General features: G+C 39.6%; 1 pseudogene; it reads right to left on the reverse strand.

Moving 5' to 3' along the window:
- Window positions 1-2436: 2436 nt before the first annotated feature.
- On the reverse strand, window positions 2437-3286 carry LOC150007703 (small ribosomal subunit protein uS2 pseudogene; annotated as a pseudogene).
- Window positions 3287-11773: the final 8487 nt, after the last annotated feature.

The raw sequence follows: 11773 nt of genomic DNA on the forward strand, positions 1-11773 counted from the left end.
ATACAGAGAGGGACTACTGTAATTTAACCATTTACTTTATTTTATAAATCTAGTTTGTTTCCAATTTTTGTTGAGGGCTATTCTTACACATCAACCTTTGAGTTTATTTTTGATTATTTTCATAGCACAACTTCTAGAAATGGCATCACTGGATCAAATGACATAAAAATATTTAAGGCTGTTGATACTAATTTCTCTCCATATAGGATTTTCCAATTTACACCCTCACTATCAAAACAGAGAATACACACTTTACCCAATAATAATTATTGTTTTTAATGACTTTCAACCATCTGATCAATGACAATTTATCTTGTGCATTTCTTTGAATAAATCACTTTCTATATTTAGTAGTAACTTTAAGAAAAATTAAGAAGCAAGATTACTCTGGATTAAACTTGAGTATGTTTTACAAAGTGTCTCTCCATCTCAATTTCATACACACACTAGAAGACTGGCTGCACCTGGTGATTATATTAGATTACATAATAGAAGGATTATAGACCAAATCCTGAACCACTCCCTTTTCCCACCCTCTTTTTCTCAAATGCAGAAAGTGTCTCAATTCTTTGTTACACATTCAGTCCAACTGCAACATTATAGGCATGAATGTGGAATAGAGTTGATCACTATGTAGATTCAGCTTCTACTTCTCATACATAAGCTTTCGTCCCTCTTTTATCTATTAATGCATGTATCTCCCTCTCTCTTCTAAGCTCCAAGTGTCCTTCCTTTTGCTCCTGTAACTCATTTCATGAGACCATATCTTGCACAGCTCACTTCTTCTACCTCTGTGACTTTTTAACTAAGCTTTCTCTTATAGTTTGAGTCTTGGCTCTGACTTCTTTCTTAGCAAGAACTCAAGTACTGAGGTTCCTGAACCAAAATCTAACACCTGGTCCCATTTCACCATCAACATAATAGCATTATTATGACTTGTCATTTTTCTTGGTGTTGCAACAATAACCACATGCTTTTAAAATAATTTAACCTAGTTTCTATTAAAATATAATCTATTTTTGAAAGTACTGTTATACTTCAACAGCATTAAAATTCTAGTCCACATTACTTGAAGCTATATTCTGGTATGTTCTTTATTTGCTTGCCTTCAAAGTCTTCTTTGTTGACACTTTAGACCTAGATATGTATTCTACCTTCTTAGGTTGTATGATGGCCTCCAAATGAAAATGTGACACATATAAAGACACTGTGCTTAATTTTAGAAAGATAGTATGTGAAATCAGAGAAGGAAAACTCTGACTCCAAAAAACCTCCGCTGCCTTGCGGCATACCTCTTCAGGGGAAAGGCTAAGGGAGTAAACCCCGACAGAAAATCCGGAGCCGGAGTCCCTAAGGCGGTTTGACGTTGTAGTCAACACCGGCAACTCCTGCGGCGCACCTGAAGCCAAGCTGTATTGACTCCGTCTTTCCCTTGGATCCTTCAGCTGCGAAGAGAGGGGGGGTCTGCTGCATGGGCAACAGCAGACCCTCCATATCACCCTGCCCAGGCTCTGTAGCTTCATGCAAGATGTCGATTCAACACGGGAGGAGACAGATACCGTATCACTCCCGAGTCGGACTGCACAGCCATTCTCGGTGGTGCAGATAGACTCTTAAGAAGCTACACCATCGTCTCTCGAGACGGACGGCTGCCGACGACGACGAGTATGTGAAATATACCAATCCAAATATCAAAGGATACTTTTGACTCTTCAAAGCCAGCTCTTAAAAAGGCTCCGGAAACAGATCAACACAAGGCTTGGTTCCACCCTTGGTGGAGATGCATGCATTAGGATGTTGGGACCTGATGCTGTCCTACATTTGAATCATGGAGTATTATGGACTGAATGTTTATGTCTCCTCAAAATTCACATGTTGAAATCCTAATTCCCAATGTGATGACATTAATAGTGAGGACTATAAGAGATAATTAGATGATGGAGGTGAAGCCCTCACAAATGGGATTAGTGCTCTTATAAGAAGTCAGGAGAGTTTGCTTTCTTTGTTCTCCAGTGTGTGAGAATATAAGAAGATGACCATCTAAAAAGCAGGAAGAATGCTCTTGCTAGACACTGGATCTGCTGGTACCTTGATCTTGGATGTTCTAAGCTTCCAGGACTATGAGAGATAAATGTTTATTGTTTAGGCCACCCAGTGTATGGAATTTTTGTTATAACAGTTCAAAATGGTTAAGACACATAGTGAACTCCTTTTTGTCCTAATCCCTTCCTTAGTAAACACCCTTCCTATGATTTGACTTCCTAGGTAGCTGGAATCGCATGCTAGCTAAGCTGATACAGCAGTGTGAGCTGCATAATGCTCATACTTATTTTTGCAAATTAACCAACTGACATTTATTTTATCTTATTTTTTAGAAACTGTTTATTTTATGTCAGCCTTATTTCCATTCTGTTAAAGAGTTTGGGGAAGAACAGCTTAAGACCACTCAGTGGTTGTTCCTACCCACTCAGTGGCCTGAGCAGTGGGGGCTGCAGACCAGTCTTCAGTGGCTGCTGAGTCTTTAGTAGGGAACTGCTGCATAGGCCCAGAGGGCACCTGTGCTTCTAGACCAGTCTGTGACCTCAGGCTGGGCAGCAGTGAACCCGGGAGCTGCAGCAGTCCATTCACCCTGAAATGCCTCCTTGGTCACAGCCTTTTCAGCAGCAGCCTACTCTTACTTTTCGGTGTAGTCAGGGTCTCTGTGGAAGCAGAGATCAGGCAGGACCTCCCATGGGTGTTCACGGGAGATAGTGCCACACATGCGCAGTACTTCCGGGGGCCAGCACCCGCCGCATCAGACCCACTGAGTGAGCCCCTTTGTTATTTCCAGGGATGGCAATGTCCACAAAGTGCAGAGGAGAGTCTGTGTGGCACAGAGCAATGGCCTGCAGGTTAGCAAAGACACCTCTGTGAGAGGCCGGCGGTCAGCCCTGGGATCAGAAACATCCAGAAGTCTCGGTGCCCAGAAGGCTGCCTGGATCTGGTTAGTGAAGGTCCCAGGAGTGGAGGGCCCGGCAGTGAGAGTGACTCCAGTGGCAACAGCACAGCTCGCAGGGCGACAGGACACTGGCACCTGCGGGGTTTTCAATGGCAGCAATGGCACGAGCTGCCGGCAGAAGCTTCTCCCAGGTTCTCCTCAGACTTATGATGTAGATGGTGCCGCTTTTCCTTCTGCAGATGATCTGTTCCGCCTGGAAGTCAAGGTTGGCGCCACCTAAGTGGGTTCCTGCTGCAAGGAGTTTGAGGACATCCTCCTTCATTTGCAGACAGCAAGGGCTCCTGACATTGTAAAAGTTTCCCGTTAAGTTATGTGGGAACCAAGAACAGCGCCATGTAAGAACTGAGAACAAAGCCACATGGGCCCCTCTCTGGGTAGCGCAGAAATGCTGACATTTATTTTTGATTTAAAAAATAGGTATCAAACTCCTTGAAAGGGCTGAGAAAATAAATCTTAAATATAACATAAAGGTTATGTAGCAGAGATCAAGAGCTCAGCTTCTGAATCTGGACTCCTGGGGTTCAAATCCCATCTCCACTTCTCACTAGCTGTATGGCCTTGGCAAGCTTCTGGGCCTCAGTTTCAATATCTATAAAATATGATTGCTAATAGAATTTATATCACAAAAGCAGTTTATGTATTAAACAAGTTAATTCTCAGTAAGTGCTTAGAATAGTATCTGGTAAAAAGTAAGCACTATAAGACTGTAAGTTAGCATTTTGAAATAAATGGGGCAAATTTTGCATACAGGTGAACTAATCTCTTAGTTTTCTTTCTCATTTCATGTCTAATTCTAAAAACTTGTATATCTCGCATTCATTTTTTTTTACATTCAGTTTTTAGTAGGCTTAATATTTTGATTATTTTGTTTAGCGAAGTTAGAAGGAAGCTGATATGTGTGCATGTTATCAATCTGGAATTAAACTAATTTTCATATATAGGTCATACCAAATGTCTCTATGAACTTGTCTGCCATAAAAGATGTAATTTGGTATTATTGAAGTGTTTTCAGAAGAGAAAGATGATGACAGAGAGGTAAATACAGCCAAGCACCGCTCGCGCTGCTTGGGGAGCGTTAAATGCGTAGAACGATGCGTAGGTGGGAATAGGCAGACAAGTGTGCACATAGCCTTGGTAGGTAAGGGATCCTGCACTAACCCTAAGGAGAAGGGCTTCAGACGTCAGGGCCAGTTTTAAGTCAGAGCTGGTACATTTCTTCTGTTACAACCCATTTCTGAGATCACCAGTAATGCGATTGTAAATAATCTATAGAGCATTAACTAACAATCTTGGCCCAGAAAGAACAGATTTATTATACTTAAACTGCAGTTTAGATATTACTTGATGATCTTTGGTCAGTGTTTTAATTTTTTTAAGTGTTTCCAACAAAAAGCATTTGCACCTTCAAGAAATGACTCTTTCATACATTAGAAAATCAATGACAGGCAAATTATTGCAGTTCAAAAAATTTCGGCCTGTGAGTAATTAGTGGTGTTCCCTGGAAGCCTAAGAGGTAACAAACATCACTTCTGGGTGTTACCACATAACACTGCATTTCCCTGCTTATTCTCTTCCGCCATCTTCTTATTTATTTGTTTATTCTATAACTTGGCACTTTCCTCTCTCTCCTGATTTGAGACGTGCACTGTTTCCGAGTGTAGGAGTGTAGACTCCAGAGGGTGTTGCACGCAGAAGGCCCTAGCAGCGTGGGTGTGAATATTGGAAGCCTCTGCCTCAGCAGCGGCGGGGCTCCTTTTCTTTCATGCTTTATGGGCGCTTTGTGAGCCTTTGAATGCTGCCTCTTTGGCTGCCTTTGTGGCAACAGCTTGTGCTCAGATGTGATTTAGTTGTAAGCTGATTGCGGTTCCGTGTGTGAAGACAGCATGACCAGTTCGCAGGCAGCCAGTGGGTGCGCCCCGAGCCTGTTACATCAGCATCGCATGATGGGGAGCCGAGCAGCGCCAAACAGTCTCCTCTTGTTGCCCTTTTTTTTTTTTTTTTTTTTTGCTTTTTGCTTTTGTCTTTCAAGGAAAAAAAGAAAGCCTGGGAAAACAGCAAGAGAGGCCTGCTTATCCTTGAGAATTGCTGAATGCTAGTCAGCATAACAATTTTTAAAAATTGAGTTTCTAAAACAGGGGGTGGGGGAGTAAAGAGAGGCAGAAGACTGAGGCAAAAATAATTTACAGGTTAGTGAGACTTGGGTCCAGTATATCAATTCCATCTGTCTTGGTACTTTATTGACTCCTCCAGCACTCCCTCCTCATTTTTCTAGTGGTTGTATTAATTTTTATCTGGAAACGTGTATGTGTATTGCGGAGACAAAGAAAATACCACTTCTGTCTGTTTTGGTTTTGATTAACTTAAAAAGAATGCTTATTCCATTAATTAAGTTTGGATAGTCTTCCTTCAGACCCTGTATTACATTGCTTTCAGCAGGTTGTATGCTTTACATTCCTTCACTTGTGTAGTTCCTCGTCAATGTCACGTACTGGTCGGGAGGTATGTTTGAGTCGTGGGACACGCTGGTTTCTCTCACACTGTCATGTGAGGACTGGAACCCTGAAGTTCCTCTTTCTCAGATATTGGGAGCAGTGACCTGCCCTGTGTCCTGCTGAAGTATTTGGCACCAGTATTGATGGGCTACTTCCACAGTTGGTTGTGCAGCAATCAACAGTGTTTTAACTCCGAGTTTGAACATTTAATTAAGAAGGTTTTTAAAATGAAGAGCTTCATTCTGCTGAGGTCCACTAACATCTCCATAACACATGGATCTAACTCCTGAAAGCACCTATTGCTGCTTATCTACAATAGAATGGCAGGATTATCTCTTTGATAACATGGGGTTTACAGTAGTATCTCTGGTGATATACTCTCTATAAATCATAGAAGGAAGCATCTGTGTTGAAAATGATAAATTATGCCTTCTTAATTTCTGGAAAGAGAAATTAGTTTCTGGTAAAACTTGTTCCAGTTATGAAACAGATGCAGCAAATAAAATACCTCAATTTTTTGTCATTTTTTAAAAACATTTAACCTATTTTATTTTATTTTTAGAGAGAGGAGAAGGTGGGAGAATGAGGGAAAGAAACAGAGAAACACCCATGTGTGAGAGATACATCGATTAGTTGCCTCTCACACGCCCACAACTCAGGCATGTGCCCTGACTGGGAGTCAAACCAGTGACCCCCCTCCATTTGCAGACCGGCTCTCAAGCCACTGAGCCACACCAGCCAGAGCTGCCAATTTTAAAAACTCAGTTATAATATTACTTTATTCCTGTCTTCTTCTCTTTTACAAAGGAAGTCCCTAACTTTTTATCTTTAATGTTTCACTTAATACATTTTATTAATTTGATGACACAGGGCAAGTAACATCTCATTGCAAAAAAATTAAGAAAATGCAGAAAAATAAAAGAAAATTATTCCATCATTTTGCTGCTTAAAGGAAACCTTTGCTAATGTTTGTTGTATTGGTTGGCTGACAGATAATTTGTGAGCATGGCCTGGAAAGGCATACAACCATCCAAGTTGATCCTGACATTTTTCATTTGTAACAGTTGTCACAGCTGAAATGATCCCATCCTTTGTGCAATTTTTATTTTTTGGCTAGCTCTCTTTTGGTAATATATATAAGTTTCATGAGAACAGGTTTTTTGTTTTTTTGTTTTTGGTCACTGCTGCAACCCCAGTGCTAAGAATAATGCCCAGCACTAGACGACGCTCACTAAATATTTGTTAAATGACGCTTTAATGAAGGAGCATAAATATTGTCTTATTTTTTGAATAGTCCTTGACTGATTGCACTAAACAGTTTTGTATCCTGATATTTCAGTTAACATTATAACCATAAAATATCTCCCTAAGTGTTTAGGAGGGATTCTTCATAGAATGCTACTGCTTCAGAAGCAGATGCTAAGAGTATTGAACAACCTGCCTTTGAGTGCTTAAGACAGGATTCCTTTGTGTTTGTTATTAGATGATCATTCTGTTACTGCATTCTTTGTATTGTATTTTTCAAGCCACCTTTCTTCAGTTTCCGTTGCAGAGATGGCAGGGATGCATGGCCATGCTTACCTTCAGGGTTCCCTTCTGGCCTCACTGACCCTTTGAACTTGCCGAACTCCTGCTAAGGGCCTTTGCACAAGCTATTTCTGTGCCTGGAAGACTCTTCTGTGCTTTTCAGAGAACGGTGCCTTTAGTGCTGCTTTCTCAGCTGTCAGTTACCAAAGCAGGCTTTCTTGACCTGCTATGAGTATAGTATGTGTATCACTGCCTGATACTTCAATTATTTAATTATTCATGCATATAAGTTTCTTACCCCTGTTCTCTTACCTCTTACTAGATTGTTTTTGTGACATCATCAGGCTTGTTTGTTCACTGTGGTACACTGTAGAGAGAATAAATAAGACAACTTTTTATTCAAGAAATATTTATTAGCTTTATATGTTTTACCATGCTATGTGCTAAATACTAGGGATCTGAAGGTGACTCTGGGGCCATCCTTGTACTTGGAGTTTATAGTGTAGAAGAATTTATTTATTTATTCACAAGTACTTTCTGAGCCCTTACTATATGAACAGGCATGGCATGCATTGCCAGGCACACACACCCCCAAAAATGGGGAGAGATTTGACAGGAACTGGGGTGGGGGGTACAATTCTAGGTGGAGAAGATAGAGAATAATAAAACACAAATTGTTATCTGGTTACAATTTTAATAAATGCTACAAAGGAAATTACTAGATATTATGAGAACATAGCCAGGATCTAGCTTGGATGGCTTGATTCATTCCAGATACTCTGACCTCCTGGTCTGTCAGAAAATTACATAATCAATGTGTTTATTTACTGCTCTTCAAATAAATGGCATGGATACTTTTTTTCTTTGTTTCTTTCCAATGAGAGACACCCACTTACATCAAAGGAATTAGACCAAAGAAACAAAGGTTCCAGGTTGATTCTGCTTTAGAATATTAGCCAGTACCAAGAAGTACAACCTGTGTCTTTCCACATCCTGTTTTTTTAATGAGAAAATAAAATTCTGTGAGACATGAATGTGAATTAGACATTCTGAAATAAGTCAAATGTCAGGACTGAAAAAGGAATTAGCCTAAAATAGAAATCACTGCATTTAATCCCATAAAAAGGATGGCTTTCATTAAAGTCACTTAAATATTTAATCATGAAAAAATGATTTATCTTGCATATGGTAGTAAGCTTTATAGTCAATGGTAGTGTGCAATTTGGGCAATTTTTTTTTTTTTTTTTAATTCTGAGGTGCTAGGTTAACTCAATGACTGAACTAATCTCTGTAAGCCCTTTGATAACTTTAATTTTTTCAAGCCAACAACAATGGTTTGAAATAAGCAAATTTTATTAGGGAGCAGTAAAACAAAAATAAATTAGCTTAAAAACTATTATTCCTCATATGAATACTTTGTTGACTAGCCATATGCAACTCTTTACTGCCCTCCACTGATTAATTTTAGGAATCCTTCTTCTTTCAGAAAACAAAAGAACCCTTCCATCCTTAATAAAATAAATTTAGTCATTTCCTCAAATGGATACATTTAAATGGTCTTTTTTTCTGGGAGGCAATGTCTCAAGTTGCTGTACATTAGTTTCGCCCCAAAAGTGACAACAAGGAAAGAAACCACAGCATTTAATTGACATGATCTTAGAGACGGGATCTCCAGTGTTGTGCTTTCTTTTCCTTTCCGGAAGTCTCTGTCTCATTTAAAAAATAAAAAATAAAAAGATGTGGGAATAAGTAAATTGAGTCAAACTTACTCACTGATATATTCTGACTTCACACAAAGGGTCTTTCTATTGAACTTGTGGGTAGTTAAATGAATCCCAGTAGCTTGAATGCAACTTTATGGAACATGCATTGTACTGACATTGCACTGGCATGAATATGGAATTAAAGATATTGTAGGTGAGTGAAGGTCCTGTTTGATTTAGAATCATGGAATATAAGAGCCAAAGTGAATCAGGGTTAAAAAAAAAAAAAAAAAAAATCTAGTGCTAACCCTTGATTTAAAATGAGCAAACTGAGGCCCAGAGAGTGAAATGACACTCAAAATCAACAGTGGTTGTTTCAACTACCCCTGATTTCCCCTTCTATTCAGGCTCCACTGGATTTGAAAAATTCACTAGATTTGTTTAACTAGGGTTGACCTGAGTTTGAGAAACCCCTCCTCATCTCCTTTGTGTGCGCCTGAGTTTCCTGTTCCATCATTAAAACTTAATGCTCTTGTGCTGCCCTCTGGTGACAAAAATTATGCACTACACCTACAGGATTTGGTCTAGCACTTCCTGCTCCATTCATTCCACAAATAATATACTTTCAGGTCTACTAAATGCCTGCCGTTGCTCTAGACACTGGAGTTTCAGCAGTAAAAACAAAAGACAGTATTCATTCCTTCATGGAATGTATATACTAGTCTAGAGAGCCCAATAAAACTCATCTTGTTTCTTTCTCTTAAGAATCATAGTCCACACCGCCTATTGTCCAATGCCAGCCTGAAAACTGTTGTTTCATGTGTTTTGTCTGGCTTGCTAGTTATATAATGTTGGGCTGCTTATGGGGTGGTTAAATCCAGCCCCTGCTATTTCATCTAGACAGGAAGAAGTTTCTAGGGCGTTGTAATTTTTGAGATGTGTCCATTGACCATGCAAGTGAAGATATCAAGTTAGCAATTAGATATATGAATTTGAAGTTCAGACAAGAGATTCTGATTGAAGATAAATATTTATAATATACATTTATCACCTATTGCCTTGCATAATTGCTCCCCAGTTTTGGCTCCATCTTATCAGAACTAAATTGTTTTACATTCTATTCTATCAGGTTTCTACTAAAGAAGATACAAACTAAATAAAATGATAGAGTGTCATTAAGCTACTCTTCTCAGCTACATTTATTATACGTTAGTAAGGCCTACACTGGGTCAATATCTTTGCCAAGGAAGCAAGAGTAGATTTCACCTGACGTGTCAATTCCTGTCTATTAATAGTTGCCTCCTGAAGTGTTATGTACAAAAGGTGTCTGAGACCATGCTCAGGCTCAGGGGAAAAGAGGGTCTTGATTGATTGTGAAGCTCTGTTGTGGAATCAGGAAAGAAAATAGAGACCACTGTACCACGTGATTAATCCACCTGTCTTAGCATAAAAAGTTGATATACTTGGGGCAAGTACAACATACATGGCACAGTATAGATTACCAACTGTTATTCTTTCCTTGAGGTATATATTAGTTAATTATTTCTGAGAAATAACTCATAAGCATGTATCTCCAGCCCCAAGTTAGCCAAGCACACAAATGCCTGTTCCATTTTCTCTAGTACCATGTGGTTGGAAACAGAATGTTTACTTATGCAAAATGGTAGGTGGTGTCGTTTGACATAATGGAGGGTGGTGTCAACAGGCTAAGGAAATCTTTTCTCCTTTCTGTCTTGTAGAGCTTATCACTGGGACCTCACTTCTTTCTTGTATAAGGGACAATGGAAAAGAACAAACCTCATTCTCTAATCTAAAAACTATGAAAAGATTTACCTGTAACATCAGAGCTAAATCTTCTTTCAGTTACATTGAGTTCTATCTTCCTGCTTGGTTTGAATAGTGTTGGGAATATAGTAAGCTCTCAGCGAGTATTTCATGAATGCATTACTGTGACTTTTTTATTTTCCACCTTGAATAGATACCTCAGACTATTTCTGAGGATTTTCTTTGGAGCAATATGTTGACACACTGGTTCAAAAAGCATCTCAGGAAAGCTGGGAGCCCTCAGTCACATAAAAGCTACTGAATGGAGCAGATCAGTCCTTTCCCTGAATGTGAACTTACATGAGATATCAGAGCCCAACAGGTGAAGGTTCCATCATTCTACACAGATCACCTATCATAGGTGATAGTCAACCTCTTCAGCTGACTCAGGCAGTTAGTCACTTTGGCTAGTAGAAAGTGTATTTGAAGGGCTAAACCGCAAATTCAGTAGAATGCCTAAACAGCTATGAAAATATTCAAGACGTGATTATGAGGGCCTAAAGTAAGATTTCCCCCACTGAATGGATGGGAAGAGCTGTGCAGGGAGATGGACACTTCGTTCCTGGAGATGGTTGGAGAAGTCCCCAGGCCTATTGTCCCCAGCAACCTCCAATTATATCTGCTCACCTCTATAGTCTTATGGATGTTGTTATTTTTTATATGTAAAATACGTGAAAAGTATGAGGACAATGGAGTAAACTAATTCATCGACAATGAGGATGGTAAAGAAGGGCTAGGTTTCCAAAATACAGAAAGAACAAAGTTGATTAGACTTGTCAGATATTTCATGTAAGGGTAAGAGATAGGGATGATTCAAGGATGACCCATGTGTTTGCTTAGGAGCCTAGATATGTAAAGTGACAACTTTGCCAACTAAGATTGGGAACACAGAAGGAAGAGCATGGTTTGGAGCAGTGGTTCTTAACATGTGGTTCCTGTACCAGCATCATCAGCATCACCTGGAGACTTGTTAGAGATGGGAATTATCAGGCAGCCCGCTGAATCAGGAACTCTGGGGTGGGGCCCAGCAGTCTGCTTTAAGAAGCCCTCCAGGTGTTCTGATGTTTGGTAGAATTTGAGAGCTTTTGCTTTGGAGAGAAGGTAATCATTTTCATCTGAGAATTATTGAATGGTCCAGTAAGATGTACATGTGGAGACTGTTAGCAATCTCGTTGTGGTCAGTCCTATGTATGTATTTTTTTGAGCGAAAGAGGATGTCAGACTGCTTT

This window comes from Furipterus horrens, unplaced genomic scaffold, assembly GCF_987537825.1.
Source record: "Furipterus horrens unplaced genomic scaffold, mFurHor1.1.pri manual_scaffold_6, whole genome shotgun sequence".
NCBI classification, from domain to species: domain Eukaryota; kingdom Metazoa; phylum Chordata; class Mammalia; order Chiroptera; family Furipteridae; genus Furipterus; species Furipterus horrens.